The sequence below is a fragment of the Parus major genome, chromosome Z (genome assembly GCF_001522545.3).
Source record: "Parus major isolate Abel chromosome Z, Parus_major1.1, whole genome shotgun sequence".
Lineage (NCBI taxonomy): Eukaryota > Metazoa > Chordata > Aves > Passeriformes > Paridae > Parus > Parus major.
The window spans coordinates 31,707,704-31,725,856 of NC_031799.1; positions in this window are offsets into that span (position 1 = coordinate 31,707,704).

Consider the following 18,153-nt stretch of genomic DNA (forward strand, 5'->3'; position numbering starts at 1 on the left):
AAAAAAAAAAGTCTCAGAAGCAGCAAATTCAATATCCAAGAAGAAACAAGGAAGAACCCCAAGAACTGTTGCTTTAAAATATATTAAGTCCACTTGTGGTCAATAAAAATATTCTCTACTGGGGAGGGGAAAATGACACTTAGGAGTCAATTGTACCAGCAGTGGCTGTACCTTTACAGCTAGCTATTAGCCCCTCAAACTCCCTCTAAAATTTGCCAGCCTCTTCATTTCTGAAGTGGCACTCAGTGCCTCAGTCAAGCTGCATGCTCAGCTCCTGACCTTCCCACTAATGGCTGTTATTTGTGGGAGGCTTAAGGACACTGTCAATAGCAAGCTTCCTCCTCTCCGTTCTGCATCTCTTGTGTGCTCTCGCTCACAGTCTTTATCTCCATCTCTTTCCCCCCCCCCCCCCCTTCTTTTCCCTGTCCTGCAGTCCTCTCCTCTCACAGAGAATAAAAAAACCACCCCCACACACACATCCATGCACACACGCATGCACGCGCGTGCACACAAACACACACAAAATCAACTGGCGTGCAGCAGCAAGCACCTGCAGTAATAGACTCTTTTATTAAAACTGTTATTCTGCAAGACTTGAAATTCCCAGTGGACCGGGCCATGTCAAAGCCGATATAATTAACTAGAGGCTCAGCAACGGATCAATTACCAGACAAGCAAGTGATAGTGAAATCAATGAAAGATCATCAGCCACATTATCAGTGTTGCAACTCATTAGGGTAAAACTGAGAAATGTGCTCAAAGCCAGCCCAAGCAAGGTGGCATTACAAAACAAAGGGCTAATTTGGAGACCCTGCTGTGAACAATCTGTAACAGAATTAGCCTTTTTTTCCCCTAAACTGCAGAGCTAAGTAACGAAATGTGACAGACTGAGAGAAGCAGTTTATTAAGACACCAACTCCAAGTTTATTTAGTTCATAAACTCTCTCCTAGAAAATCAATACAGTCTGTACAGGGTTATTAGGCTGACTAGCTAATACATCCAAATCTGGTCTTCCCAAGCAGAAATCTTGGCCAGAATGCTACAACCTTACAAGAAATCTAAGCTCATTCAGATTACTGTATCAAAGGAGGACTATCATTTAATTATCAAATGTGTGACTTTTACATCCCAGTTTCAAAATATTTTCAAAAAGATGTATTTCCCCCCTACCCCACTAACACGACAGGGAAGAAACTAAATTTAGTCTGTCAGTCCTAGTCCAGCTCAGGTCATCCTTAAATTTACAGTGTCTCTATTGCATCTTGCTTGGCACAGTAATGCCAGCACAGAAAAACCAAGAAAAGAAATACTGAATTTCTAAGAGGGATATGAAAAGTAGCAGTCAATAAGGATATAAAAGTAACCAAGCAGGAAAAATATAACAGAAGCCAACCTCCTCAAGTAGCAGTTTAAGCCTCATCTAACTGTACAGCAATGGGGTTGGGGATTGGGAGGAGGGGGGGGGGGGGGGGGGGAGGGAGGGGTAGGGGGGGAGGGTAGAAAAAAGAAAACAAAAGGATAAAAAAGCAAACCCCACAACTTTAGTGTACAAGTCTAGCACAAACTGAATATTTTCTCTCCTCTTTGGCTGGTTCATATGAGAATCTGAAATACCATAGTCAAGGTAAGGGCTCTAAAGGTATTTAAAACAAATCCTTCTAAAAGCATTAAAAAAAAGTCTTGTTTTTAATAGATTTTTAATCAGGAGTATGTTCTGCAAGTATTTTACTGCTATCCAATGGCGTTTGTGCTGACAGATAAAAGGATCTGTGAAATTATTTTACATTTTCACCTCCTGGGAATATCCAGATGCTGAATAGAAGAGGTGCCTACAGAATCCAGGTTCTAATGGAACTTAAAACAGAGTGCAGTTGCAGTTGTCTGCTTGTGTTTTTTGAAAATGTTACATGCTTTATGTGGTGTTAAGATTTTTTTTCTTTCTTTTCATTTTAAATAATACTTATTACTTACTTTCAAAGAAAACTACACTATCTGCATGACTTTCTGAATCTTTTAAAAATAAAATTTGTTGATTTCATCTGTCCTCTGAAAACTACTGGTACAGAAATGCAGCATATGGCAAGAAAGGATAGGAAAGGTGATTACAGAAAATACAGGTGATGCTAAGAAGAAAATCTAGCCAGCAGAATACGCTATATAATGTAAACTTATCCTACTTCTGTCTAAATTCCATTACTCTGACAGTTTAAGCCTTAATTAGTTCAGTCAAAGGGTTAATGCAAATAGTTCAAAATGACTAAACATTGAAAAAAATATTTTCTTCTTTTTGTTCCAATTATTCTGTATTATTAATTAAGCTGTTAAAACATGCAACAGTTACTATCTCCTTAATGTTCAATAATATGTAAACTCTTTAAAGAGATTTTTGTTCCACGTCTCTGCTTTAGATATTAATCAAGAAAATAATTACAGAGGAATTTAGTAAAAAAAATCTACATGCATATAACTATGTACTGTACATGTACGTTCAACGAGGTCCAATTAGTTGGAAAGAATTTGCATTTCAGTTAGTATGAGCTAACAAGACTGTAGGGAGACAATGTGATTCTACTCGCAGGGCAAGAAAGAATGGTGTTTTTCTGTAAGCATTAATTCCCATAACTGATCATTTTAAAATGTTACTGATCTTTACAGTATTTGTTTTTCAAACATCTAGGAGTTCAGTATAAATGTTTATATTAACTGTACATGCAGCAGTGTCCCCGAGACGACTCCTGGGGAAAAAAAAAGATAAAACAGTGAGCATAGATTTATTATTTCTCTTCATTTAGTATTTACAATTCTATTTAAAGATAAAGAGCAATCAGCTAAAGGAGAGCTCCTTATATTTAATGTTCATTCACAGGATTCATCAAAAGTCACTGGAAGAAGATCCAGAAAACTTTGTCTTTTTTATACAAATGTTCCAATCTTCAATAGTAATGATAGATACACACACCATACACAGTTACTGAACTCCTCTCCTATGTCTCTCTACCCTCAACCAGTTTACTGGCTAGTACCTGTAACTCCCAGAGTTAATTTGGCTGCAGATGTTAACAGTTTCTCTAATTTGCAATGACAGCAAACTGGCCTTTGCTCTTCCCACATTCACTATTCATTTCTAGGCTTGGTTAAGTAGATAGCTGGGTTAAAGATCAGTGGTTTTTCATGTGACACATTCTGCTATTCATCTAATAGCTCGTCAGGACAAAACTGTCCCTGTTCTTGCCAAAATAATGAAAATGGTCCTCTACATCGCATGACAATCAGCCCTTGCTTTTGCTGAAACAACTAAGCTTATATACAGTTAGTTGTTTTAAAGATATTTTTGAGCTGAGTATTCCACACTGCCTCCAAAAAAGTATATATTTGACCACGTATGAAAGAATTCTTCTCCTTACAATAATGTGTAAGCAGAGACTGTAACAATCACATTAAATACTTTATCCATGGATAACAACGAAGTTGTGAATTGTGTCCTATCAGGAATATAATCTCATACTTGAAAATTATGCAAAGACATTTTGATGTTCATATTCAAAGAGGTGGTGAATCACCCGTGGTAATGTCATTCTTTATCAACTCCTTCTCCATAAGAATTATATAAGGGACTCACTCTGCAACATCTGTTAGACTCTATGAAATGTTAACAGATGTCGAAAATGAAAAAAGAAAAAGGCGGGGGGACGGTAATAAAGGAAATCTCCTCTGAACAGATAATCCACCCAAATTTCCACTTTCTAAAGAAAAAATATTGACAGCACTGTATTCTCTCTGAAACCTGTCATCCTTTGTAAAACATTTTTCTATAAGTTTTAATAGGCACCTTCTGCTTTTTAACCAAAAATGCATTGGACTGATTATGTCATCATGCAACCATGAGACTGAATGCTTTTTAGTCCCCTGCCCTGTGTTCCAAATGCCCTTGTTGAATCCTTCTCTATCTTATCTAAACTATTGTGCATTTATGAATTTGTTTTTCACTTTGATGTTCATGCCTAATTCACACAGATTTGGAAGGGTCCACATCTATATTATACATCTCTTATTTTGGTTTTGGTTGTTTTGGTTTTTTGGTGTTTGTTTGGGTTTTTATTAGGAAGAATTTTCAGGTTGAACTGAGGCATGGCAAAACTCAACAGAATTCTCACTTTAATTAAAAATCGTATTTTCAAACACTTTCTACTCTAAACTGGTTATTCAGCCTTTTCTTTAGTAAGTGATGTGACAGAGCGCCTATCCTCAAAGACAACTTTTGATCATGAGTCTTTCTGTTATGAACTGTAGTTCCTAGCAAGCTGTCACACTTCAGCTGATCCTAGTCACATCTTCGCCAAGCTGTGTATCATCATTCCATACCACAGAACCCTTATGGAGACTTCTGAGACACAGCACTAGCAAAGGTAAGGTGAAAACTGTGACCTATTGCTGGCAGGCAAAACAGAGATTATGGTGATTTTAGTCATGCAGATGCTACATTTTAATAAGTTAAAGAAACAGACAAAAAGTGACATCCAGAAAAAGTAGGTACACAGAGAAAACAATTACATTTAAATATGTTGTACTTCAGTATGTAACATGATATGGTGTCCACTTGCTGGTTTGAGGGGGAAGAACATAACCATGTAGGATATTACAAAAATTAGAGGAAAATTCTTGTTATCTTAAAGTGATTAGTAATATACAACTTTGATTGCTTATTTTTCTTTGGTTGTGGGGGTGTTCTGTTTATTTTGTTTGTTTGTTTGTGGGTTTGTTGGGTTTGAGTTTTTGGTTTAAAAAATCCAGTATTGGGAGTTCAAGCCACCTCCAATTCCTTTTTACAGTGAGATCACACCTATGTTTCTCTACTGTGTAAGAGAGATGTGTCAAATATATTAATTTGTCTGCTCAACAACAGAGCATATGTGTACACATGTGAAGCACAGGGAACCAAAGAATCACAATTCCAGTAGCTACACATAAATAAATTTAAAATCCAGGTGAAATGGAGGATGCAGAAGGTTAGAAAAACAAGTAACTCGATAAAAACAAAGGTAATGCCAAATTATAAGAGTTTGTTATAAATCTTGTAACTGAATCATTGCTGTTTAAAAGGTACTCTCCACATGAGCATGGCTTTTAACTAGTAACAATCACTGCGTATATGTGGATAAACACTAAATTAAAAAAGTCCATGCTATCCTGAAAAGAATTTTACATGTCAAACAAAAATTTGGTGCAAACTCCTTAATTTGCAGGCAGGTAAACAGGGCTTGTTCTGCACATATGGCAGTTTTGCATCCATTCTTCATGTCAGATCAGTGTTTTTTTAGAGTTTTTTTCTGACAAGAAATTATCTATTTATTACTTAATTGTTTACAGTAAATGGTAATAGATAAGACTGTTAAGGTATGGGAATCTGGTTCAAAGCACAGTAGATATGAAAGACTTTGATTTAAACTGTGTATTTTATGAAGTGTCTATATAACCCACCACTGAAATGATAGTGGGATTTAGACATTCTGTTTTGACTTTCTAGGAATTAAGCAGACAGAGGATGCCTGATATGCCATATAATATAGGAGGATGTATAACACAAAAATAATTGTATTTCACCTTTAAAATATCTCAGAACCAGTTCTATCTCCTGGAACATAAATTCAAGATTCAACAGGAATATTAACAAGTCCACAGCAATGGTTAAACAAACACATCAACCTCATTTATATAAGTCATTGATAAAAAAACATTCCAACACTTCAACCTGAAAAACCCGACATTTACACAGGTTCACATCCACATATCATCACTATATTATTATATAGGTATATACTATTTTAAAGCATTGTTCAGATATTGATTACTGGGTTAAGCAAGGTTTATTGTTTTAACAATAAATTCTGAAAGTTCATTTTCTGAAAAACATCCTAAAACTGTGGAAGTTACCTGTTGGATGCTAGCTTAGTACAAGACCTTTACAAAGTGATTTATTCCTTGGTAGCTAATTTCATTATTCTCATCCTTTTAGTGAACTGCATCTATAACAAGCAAGGCCTTTGGATCCCACAACAGCCTAAAGGGCTCAAGTGTAGGCTAAGTTTATGATCTAATTACTCCATAGTATAATCTATTATGCCAGTTCCTAGTAACAATTATTTGATGTCTAAAAAATAAGTCTGTCATAATTAAATAATTAAAATTACCTAAAAAGGAGAGGGGACAGGTTAGTAGTATATAGAACCGCTGAATATTAGATAGCTGAAAAGACACTGCATGCACAAATGCAAGACCGAATTAAGAGCAGCTATTTTTTTTCTAATTACTGACTCATTCACAGTACACAGAATTGCCTGAACTGCCCAGTGTCCTACTATCTCTGGACAATTAGGAAAAGCTGCATTAGCAAGAACTCAGCATTCTCTGTCTCACTTCTCCCCGGAGAACTGGGGAAATGATGAGCTCCATCACCTGGCCAGCAGTAGCAGCAGCCACAAAGTCACCTCAGGGACTTGGACGAAGAGATTCATCTGCAGCCTTGGCAGCGACTGAAGTATGCCTTACTAACAGACAGTCACACGACCACACACTGGCACAAGGTCCTTTCATTAAGAGCTGTTGTCTAAGTGACCTGTCACAGGGTTTCATAAAGCAGCATTAATACTGTGGGCCAAAATGAGATTGATCTTTGAGCTCCGTGGTCTCCTGTTGACAACAGTGCATTATAAAACCAATACTAAATACTTTATAAACAGGTCTCTCCTCTAGTGTATTAGAGGAACAGAGCATATTTCATGCCCTATAGTTAGGTAGCCACATATCCATCAGACAATTAAATAATTTATAAGATACTCAGAAGTGCAATAAGACTCAATAAACTTTTAAATACTTACAAGCTACTATTTTGTTTGAAAACATACCAAAACCAACCAACCAACCAACCAAAAAAACTCGGCTCACCTAATGAGTACAGAACATCAGTAAAACTCAGTTTTTGTATTATCTTTTCACCTGATATATCCTCACTGCACACAAACAAATCCAGTTCTTCACTCAGTTAAAAAACAAAAACAAAACAAACCAAAACAAAAAACAACAAGAACACACAAAAAAGAAAAAACAACCCAAGACCCCCAAAAACCTAGTTGTTTTAAAAATATTTGACAATTTTCCTACATTATTACTCTCATTAGTCTATATTTCAGCTCCCTCTGCTTGGCATCAGACTGATTTTTTTGTCCTTTTGTACACTCTGGCCAACATGGCTGCAAGAACCTACTCCTCTGCAATGCTTGCCATCTGGAACCACCGTGCTGCATTTCTCTCCCTCATTCTCCATCTATTTTCAGCCTTCATCTGGAAACAATATGTCTCTGTTCTCATGTCTGGGTCTCTTAACTTCTAGTAAAAAAGGGAAAAAACTTTTAACTTTATTAACTCTGCACAGTGTTTTGGAGATAAAGTTTGTGTCAAAGATACTATGCAAAACCATTCTTTATTAAATCACACAATTGCAGGGACAGAATTTACAATAAAAATTTACAATACAAAATGATCTAGAAATACTTCCTATTCTGTTAAATTTAATATGTGAGATAATAGTGTGGGTGAATTTCTGAAGAAATGGCCTCAACAAAGAATGAAAAAATATTCCTAATTTTAGTAATTCATTCATACTTTCAGAAAAAAACAAACATGAGTTATCTCACTTTTTAAAAGTTGTGGAAATCATGAAGTTCTTAAAGGCATATATATCTGAAAAAGTTGAGCATATTTGGAAGAAAATCAGCATCTGTGTTTCTCTTTTCCACCCCAGAGAAAAGATGTTCTCTGTGCTTCTACCATAGCAGATGAAGAGACACTAATTACATATAAACACTATAACCCTACAATATTTGAATACTGGTTATGTCAGCAATGTAGGAGGTTGAGCTCCTACAATTTTAAGACATTATGGGGCAAATAAAATTGTTACTTCCTTGGTTCACCTGCAAAACAACAAAGCGCTCTGTATCAAGGGTCTAAAATTTTCACATGTAATAGCCTTTGAATCTCTTTTAAACTTAAACTCTTAAGCAGAATTTCACATTATCTTTTCTGAACTGGATGTCTGTAAATTTGTTCTAACTAACTTTAAAAACTGAAATTTCTCTTGCTGGGAGTAGTTCCCAAACCACCACAGGCGTGGACCTTTGTATAGTATTGCGGGTGCCATGGTTTCACAGACAAGCCACATTAATACTGGATAGCAAGCATCTGGAACCCACAGCTGTGTATGCTCCAGCCCCAAAGCACCCACAAATCTATGCCAATTCAAACCCCTATTCCCAACCCACAAATAAACCACACTGGTTTTCTTTAGGAACTAGACCTGAAATTGAAGCTTTCAGGTTTTCACCATTCACACAACTGAAGAGAGAATAGGAGTGTTTGGGGAAAAGGGGCAAATACGCTCTAAAGGAAGATTATGATGGACAGTTCCTGCCTTGGCTTTCTCATATGGCCTATTTGGGACAAGATGACCCACAGGGACCTTAAAAGTGCTATTTAAAGACTAAACTGGATTTCATTTTTACAGTAATTGCAACAGACTTACAGGGCTGGTATCAAGGAAGTATCTACAATTCTATCTGTTATGGAAATATCAAGGATTTGAGAGGTGAGGTTTGGCGGGGGGAGTTGTTATTGGATGGGAGGATGGAGGAGTGCAGTGTTTTCCAGACAGTAGCATTGCTCTTTAAATCCTCATTTGTAGAACACTACTTTTCTGTTTAGTCTGCACGTAAAAGGCAAAAAGACAGTTCTAACCAGCACTTCACAATAAAACTCTGTGCCACACTTCAATACTGTAGTAACTTCATGACATGCACAATAGAGAAGAAATAATATGTCCTTCTCCTTACTAAAATACCTTATATAGTCCTCTTCAGGACAAACTTCAGTTGCTTCTGAAACCAGATAAGGACAGTTACTTCCAAGATACTTCAGTCTGAAATTTTGTAAGATCTCCCATTGTGTGCTAATGGGCCCTAAAACAAAAGGCCTGTTAAGCCTTTTTTCTCTTCTGGGATGTGGCTGTTTCAGCCTTTTACTTGTGCTGTATACCAAACAGAAGCTACGTTTTTTGGATATAAACATTTTATGACCTGAGATTAAATTACTTTTCTTACTACTTTTAATCTGAAAACTGGGCTTGCACATTCCTGTGGGATACATAAATGTCCCTTCAAAGACTCACCAATTTTGCAAGAGCGCTTCTTCTACTTTATGCCAAATACATCTTGGAAACATAGGCAAAGTTCAATTGCAGCAAGGAGTGATAGTTCCCAAAACAAGATGGTTACTTGGAAAATGTGAAGGAAGGACACTAACATCAACAGATTTACGCCAGATCTGGCTGATACAAAGCGAAGGAAGTTCACCCACAGCTGGCATTCATCCGCAGTCATATTAAATCTCTAAGGATGAAGAAGACACAGGGAAAGGAAATGGCTGAGCATCAGTGATAGCTACCAAGCTCCCTCAGGATGCCAGCAGCTAGATGCCAGAGTTTCTCCCTTCTTTTCCCAAAATCAATGTCACTCTTTTGGTTTCCATTGAGAAAAGCAATACTGAGCAACAAAATGAGTAACCTATTAGAAGCACTAGTGTAGGTTTTAGCCAGGTTGCATGCTAAAAACAACTAGAGATTAGAGCGTAGGAAAGTTATAGTACTATAACTATTAGGTGTCTCTCATCCAACTCACTTCCAGGACACCTGGGAACATGTCATAAGTCAATCATAAAACCAATCCAAAACTCAATATAGTTTCATTTTAGGAAAAGGAAGGATGTTTGCAGGTGGGATGATATTCTCTTGTCACTCTTAGAAGTAGTTTTAGATGCAAAACAGAATATCAGCTTAACTAAAAACTGCAAGAAATGAAGGTATGTCCTGTTTTGGTTAAAAGATGAAATTTGTCTTAGAAGCAAATTTTAATGGAGGGAGAAACTCTGACTTAAAAACACAAAAATAAAGCCTTTTCTCTCTGTTCTAGAGAGCTGATCTTCTAGGCTTGAGCCTTCCAAAGTAGAAAAATCTCGGTGAATTTTAAATCAAAGAGACTAAAAGAGTAAAGCAATGTAGAAATTGGAACAATGAAAACTCTTCCTGTATTTTTCCTCCCTTCTCACATACAAGATTAATACAACAAGACTTGAGGAAAAAAAAAAAAAAATGCTAAGCCAAGCAAAATCAGACCACAAGCAGGTTTATTTGCTTTGCAGGTCACTTTTCAAAAGGAATACAGGATAAGCATTAATGTAAACACATGGAAGACTATATAGTGTCACATGCTTCACTTAAAGGAAAAACTGCAGAAAAGTTATAAAAAAATACCTAGAAAGGATAAAAATAAAAACAAACAAATACTGTTTCCTGTCAAATAATGCAGAGTTCTTTAAAAAAATAAGTTAATTCTTTAAAAAAAATTATTTAAGAAATTAACCTTGAACTCTCAGCTCCCGTATTACTGGGAATGCTCCTGCAATCACACTACAGAAATTATCTCATCCCTATACAGGAAATGAGAATAAATTTTTAAATGTTTCTCAATCAGTGACCTACCATTATTTTTATACTGTTATCGCTTTTTGGTGATTGTACTTAAACTGTCTTTTTTGCTTATTCATTTTTATAATGTATTCATGATTTCATAGATAGTAATTAAAATCTTTGGCTACTCATTTGGAAATGTTACACTTCCCATCCTTTTTCTCTTTTGAAACCTGTCATGATAATTTTACTTTCAAAAAAATTAAAAAGCAATCTTTCGGTATCCTAACATGTTTTATCAAATTCATTCAAAGTTTATTTCTGATCTTTGATAAGCAAGAAAACATGCTTATCTATCAAGCTGGAATCCTATAATTGTATACAAATAAACAGCAGCTGATTTTCACAAGGTATGAAGCAACAGATGCTTTTTTTTTAATTCAGAACTGAACTAAAAAAAAAAAACAAAACAAAAAAAGCTGAGACATTTTGAATTTTCACTTGTAGCCAGTTTCTCTCAGGGTTACTTACACAAGAACTGAGAGATGGCTTCATTGCTGTTAGCTACATCCTATATGTATTAAAGCAAAATCTAAGAGACTTAAAACCAGGCTGATCCCATCTCTCTGCTCCAGCTGTGCTGAGTGCTGTACAAGCAAAAGGAAAGTAGAATTCCTGTCTAGAAGGGTTTATAGCCTGAATAATCAAAAGAGACAACAGATAGAAGAAAGGAATTATCCCATCCTGATTTTTACTATTGGGAAACTGATACATAGAGCTGGAATTTTAAAAAGTGTTTCACACCCAGAGCTCACGACAGATTTTCAAAGAGCCAAGAATAGCAGGTATCAGACTACAAACTGAAAAGAGAGTTCCTGGAATGATGCTTCACCAGAGCTTTTAAATGAACTAAATGTAGAGTTTAGAGTTAAACTGAAAATGAAACAATACTCTTGTAAAAATATTGTTAATGTTGTACAAAATTCTGCAAACTCACTGATGCTCCCTTCCTTCTTTACCCCCACCCCAAGCATACACACATTTTTCTGTCACCTCATATACTCATTTCACTCAGTGTCTCCTATTATTCACTAAACTGAAGACATACAATTTCTATCACAACACAGAGGCAGCAATTAGAAGTACACTGAAACTGCTCTCAGGTTTTCTTTCCAATCCTTAATTCTTGATCACTGCAAGTCAGGTGCATGACTTGATATTGATGCCTTAGAGGACCAAGTCAATGACTCTACAGTTTATTGCTGTTTCTTCCACACAGCAGCATCAAGATCCACTAATCCTGTGGTATGTGAAACATCCAAGACTGGTAAGTAAATAAAACAGGTGGAGGAAAAGTTATATGCAACAATAGAAACTGAAAATTGCAGTTCATTCATATAGATGCCCGCTTCTAAAAACAATTTTGAAGTACATTTCATTAGAATCTGAAATGCATGTTTCTAGTGAATTTCAATACATATTTGATTTACAAATTCCAGTAAAAGTGTGCCACAGCTGGCAGGATAAATTACTTTAATAAATCACTATTAAATAACTGTAAATCTTCAGAATGGCATAATGTCTAATAAAAAATATGCATGCAAAAGTGAGTATTTGTGGAGAAGCATTCTTCATATAGAGGAAAACAAATTACAAAACTTACCATCCTGGTAGTACAGGATATTCAATGAGTAAATGCTGGAATAAAATTCACATAAATATTGCCTAATCTATTGCGATTTCATGTTAACAACTGCATCTGAACAAATTGCATGGTAAAGGGTGATGGTAAATGTACTATATTTCAGAGTTTTTTTATGCTAAACATTCACATTTCTGGTAGAAAACTCTGTCTCTTTCAATATATCATCAAAGCAGAAAATTTACTTTCCAAATACCATGCAAATGTTGCTAAATGTTCCTCTGCATTTTAGAAACATTTTCTACGTTGAATTTTGTTTCAGTGAATGTTTTTTTGTTTGTTGGGGGGTTTTTTTGGTTTTTTTTTTTTTTCTGGGGAGATGGGAAGTTGGTTTGTTTTTTGGGGTTTTTTGTTGTTTTTTTTTTGGTTTGGGAGATTTGGGTAGGGTTTTGGTGGAGGGAACTGGGGAGGAAAGTTGGGAGCCTTTCAGGGAAAAAAAAACCAACACACGAACACCAGCTCAACAACACAAAGCACCAGAAAACCCGTCCCAAAGCATGGCACCAAAAAGGCCCAAATCCTTTCATTCTAACCTGTGTTCCCTCTGATGTGCAGCAGATGGACATTTACAGTAATCCATTACTGCAGAAATCAGCTGAAGAGCTATTTGCTCTTCCCATGCCTTATTTAGCTCTTACAAGGCTTCATTTGTCAAAGTGCAGACACAGTGCTGATGTCGCATCCAATGGCGCATTTCTAGAGTCAGGATGAGCTGCAGCACCACGACAGGCCCAGGAGTACCTCGCTCCAGAGTGTGATTGCTTCCACTGTGTCTTGGGATGGGTAAATTATTAACTGACACTTTCACAACTGAAGAACTGTCTAAGATAAACCCATTAAAACTGTTAGCCTACAGAACACTTCACACTCCTGGTTTTTTAAATCTTTGTCAAAGTCATCATTTGGCCAAGCTTTTTAAATATACATATGCATCTATATTAAATCTATTTATAAAACTTTCAATTATGAACGTTTTCTCTACCTTTCCTTGTCTCATTTTTTTTGGCTGAATGAAGTGAACCTTGCAGTTGAGGAAGGCTGCTAAGGACTGAATTATAAAATAGAAGTAACAAAAGCTTATCAAAGATAGCAATATACTAAGCACTGTAATTCACCTTAATAACTGAACTTACAAAATTCATTACAGGTGATGATAGTTGCCATAAAATTTACCTCGGACATAAAAATCTATTCATTGAGAAAAAAGATCAATAAAACTGTTTCTCATTAATATTTTTAGAAGTTTCCTCCATGGGGAGACAAGCAGATTTTTGCAAAGCCAAAAAATGCCTGTTGACAATTCACACACTTCCTATATTTAAGAGCATTAAAAGCAATCAAACATTAAAGCTGACTTTTAGACATAAAATTACATTGTTGATTGTCATTGTTGATTGTCATCTAGTCCAGATTTTCCTTTAATCCAAGGACGAGTAGCAAAAGAACTAGGATTTTGTGTCCTGATGTGTAGTACTATTAGCATAATATTAATTGAACCCCAGTACTCACTGTACATCCAACTGTACCCTACTTCCCTACTACCTCAGAAAAAGAAAGAAAAAAATGGAACACAATTGATGAATCATATAGGAAGCAAAACTGTTTAACTAGCAAATTTCTTCTTCATTCACAGACAAAGTTGCCACGGGCACTCCCTCTTATGTGAGCAAGGAAGAAAAGCCACACTGTAACTCCAAATCCAGCCACACTTGCCATAACATGATCATGAAACTGCACGCAATTAAAATGGTCTGTAGACAGTAAGAACACGCCTGAACATTATGGGTATGCATGGAAACTACAGAAAAATATTTCAGTGAGGTACCTTTTCTAGTAGATTAAAAAACCAAGAAATAAATATTTTCGGATTTTAATCCAGGCCAATTTTATATCATATCATACAACCTCTTCATAGAGAAAAATGAACAGTCTCTCCTACAGGGATTCAGGTTTTTGGGGAGCCTAATTGAACACTCGTAGGTACTGATTTGCTGTTCCAGCTGACTTCTGTCGCAGCGGTGAGTGGTTAAAGTAATCAGAGCTTGACAGGTCCTAAATCAGGAAACCAAATTTACAAGTCACTTCTGAGGATGTGTCTTTAAGCTGTATATAAAGTCAGAATTATACTTCAACTACCACAGATACAGAAAATATTTACGTTTAAAAAATTACTTACATGAAAATTACTTGTGCAAGTGACAAATATTACTTTAAGAATAATTTAATAATTACTTCACTTTATTAATTACTTAAATAAGTATTATATCCTACTGAACGCAGTTTGTCACACCAAATAAAAAAAAATTCAACGGCATTACTCCAGTATCTGCGCAATCTGTGTGTCTAAAAGTCCATCTGTCTGAGTGTACATATATCAAATAAGTGTGTATGCACATGCACTCACCCATCATTGATGGGTGGCTGTTATCAGACACACACACGAGTTAAAATTTCTCTTTTCCAGCCAAAAAGAAAAAAGGGAGTGTCTATTATTATTATTATTATTATTATTATTATTATTATTAACTGGAATTCACCCTGAAGCTCAGAAGGAATTTTGAGGGGGCAGGACAAGGGTTTGTATTCTTTGTTTTATCCACACTGCTCTATGTACTTTCTGATAATTTGAGATGGGTAACTAAATTACAGGCTTACAGGGATTCTGATGATCACAAAAATCACAAAAGTGTGGTCTTCAGTATGACATTATGTCCACAGATACTTTCTTAATGCCCATACACATACAAACAGTATGTAACAGTGTAAAAAAATCTGATCCCAATCCCTTTTGTACACCTAAAGCCCTAACAGAAGTATTCATCTACTTCTCTATTTTCCTTTTAGCTTCCTAGTTTGTACTCAGATGCATAATCCATAGTCCCAGAACTATTTTAGCCAAAACTTTCTAACCATAATGCTTATTTATGTCTCCACAGACATACAATGTTCATGACACCCACTGCTACAGCACTTTCTTTGAAAATCTTCTCAGTGCTGCTACTGCAGCTTTACTAACCTACGGGTCAAAACATACAATGCCCTTTTGCTTGTGAATTCCTAGTTGTTGATTTTAACAAATCAAGAGTGCAATATCAAGATTTATTACATGAGTTCTATTTTCACAGGAAACATTAGGTAGCAAAATCTAACAACATCTTTGAACTTTCGCCATGAAGTCCCATATTTAGAATTCACCTGGTTCAATGCTTCCTGCAGAGCATACCACACACATGATCACACATGACAACAGAGGGGCAGTATAAATACTTAAGAGCATGAAAGCAAGAACACCACTGTTCCGTCTTTTTTGGGAAATCCCAACTGTCAGTATTTGACTATGACAAGTCACTGCAGAAAAGACCCTGAAAAAGTATTTTTCTTTTAAAAGACTCAGACAAGTGATGTCGCAGTTTTACGAAGGAGCTGGTAAAATGTTCTGAGTTTGACTCCTGAGGCTTTTGTTCTGTGTGCAGTAAGGTAGCACAGCTGCCAACAATTAAGAGGCCAAGACATGTGGAGAGACAGACTCGTTCTTTTAAAAGACAGAAAAAGAGAAATCGTCAGAAAAGGCTGTGTCCTTCATTACACCAGCTGACATGGAAGAAGGGGACATAATTTATGTCTGCAAGGCATTCAGGCTTCTCAAGGGCCATGAATGCTCCTAAGACAGCAAGCATTAGAAGCTCACAAAGATCAGCAAGAGCCTAAGTTTTGAGGAAGGAGCTATGAACGGAATGTGAAAGTCAGTAACACAACAGAATGTATTTCTCTGAATGAAAATAAGCATCTATTTGAAGTAGACAACATGGTGTTTCCATTCCATGTGTAGAAACCACGTGTTACAGTTTCACTGATGTCAGAAAGCAAAGCTCCTCAGAAGACTGCCTTCAACATCCACGATTGCAAATGCATCACTGAACAAAGGACCTGGTGGACCTGGCAGAGCAATCACAAATATGAAATTGAAGCATGAGGGGCAGTGCTGGTTTACTAGAAGTAAAATTAACATTCTAAGAAAAATGCAATGTATTATCTTGGCAATCAAAATGTTGGCTGCAAAACAAATGAAGAGGTAACTTCTGGCTAGATTTGTATTTATACCCTTCATAGCTTAAAGATTTCTACTATGAAAATGCTAGAGTGTTCTTTGAAAGTCTTTTGACAGACAAGAAAAAGACAAGAAAAAGTAACATAAGTCTAAAATGGAGAATTTTTTTTTATTAAGTACTCATTTGTGTTACAGGGTGTGTGATTTGCATTAAAATACGACTCTGTGTTGCTCCACAGTAAAAGTTAAAACTCACTCTCTTCCCGCCTACACAAAGTAATTTTGTTTAGAGACCTTCATTTCTTTTGGCCTTAGCCCATCAGAGGGGTGTGTGATACAGTTGGTGCCAGTAATTGCTTCCATACAATACAAATGTTTGAAAACATTCTGCATATTTGTTATGATTATGTATGACATTTATATCATATTTAAAACTCCAATGGGCATGCAGATTTTATTTTTGCTTATAGAAAACAAAGACAGCACAGAATGTTCCTCTAATTCATCTCAGACAGCTAAGTCAATTTTATATTCAGTTAATACACTATGAACTCTTAGCCTCTAAACATTTGTTTTTTCCATTGAAAACAGAGCTATGTACATTGAGGATAAAGCTGTGGGACCTACGTATACAAGTTTGGATATACATTCACTAAGCACATGAAAATGGAGAGTTAGGCAAATGGTTGTATTTTTGCCTAAGTGTTGACAGAAATAGCATTCCATATTAAAAAAAAAAAAGTGCAAAAACCTTAACCCCACGTATATGCATCGCTATTATAGTCCTTTCTTTGCAGGTTTATGATGATTCAGATATAGTTTTCTAGTTATAAGGCTTTTGTGAGAAAATTTTAACACATTAAAACACCTTCTTTTATTGAAGCAGTGCTGTATCTGTCTCAAATCACTAATCAAATCCTCCATATACCTAATGATTTACTATTTTACCTAAAACATACTTCTATTGGGTTTGTTTTACAACTGCAAGTTCTAATATGTGACCTTAGAAAACAGTCTGTTGTCTAATAAATTCTCAAATTTTCTTCAAATGAAACAAGAGGAAATTAAATTAATTACATACATCATACAGCAGTTTGTGACATTCCTACACTTTTTTTTAATCCAGATTTAGTTAACTGGCAGTGCTCCAGTGGCGGGTTGCCATTGCCCCCTGCTTCCCTGCCTGCCTTGGAGATGCCGCCACTGGTGCCCCAAAGGCCAATTGCAGGAATGCAGAGAAGAGATATCCCATCTAAAGTAATACTGATCTGGCAGTACAGGTGAAGCAAAGACACCTATACTATGATAAGTTAACAGCTTTCTAGCAAGGTTGTATCTGAGCAGTTGAGAGTCATGGCCAAACAGTCCACCTTCTTGCTAAATAAACTCAACAGTACCAAATACACGAACCCAGCATTCATCAAGCTTGCAGTATTTAAGTGGTTACTGGGAGACAGATGATGGACAGTTGCAATGGAAAACTCTTAAAGTTGTTCCAACACACTGAGAAAAGTGATTTTTCCACTACTTTCTAGGTGAGACTAGGAAAAGAGATGGCAGAAAGGTCACCGAAACAAATGGTTTCCTACAGCTGTGGGAAAATCACAGATACAGATCTATAGCAGCAAAGTTAGTTATAAGGAGAGTGTCTAAGATTCTTTATTCCCTGACCTTCTCTCTCTCTTTCCCCATCCTCTTCTGCCCTACTCCCACTGTTCCCTACTCATTCTCTTTAAGAGAGAAAGTCTCAAGTCCTGACCACTAAACACGAAATCCTCCTGACTGCTCTTTTTTGCTTCATCGATGCTAATACTTAGGCATAACCTGCTGCCTGCTCTGAAAAAAACACTGACATGGCTCATGGCAGATCATCATGCTGTTACCAT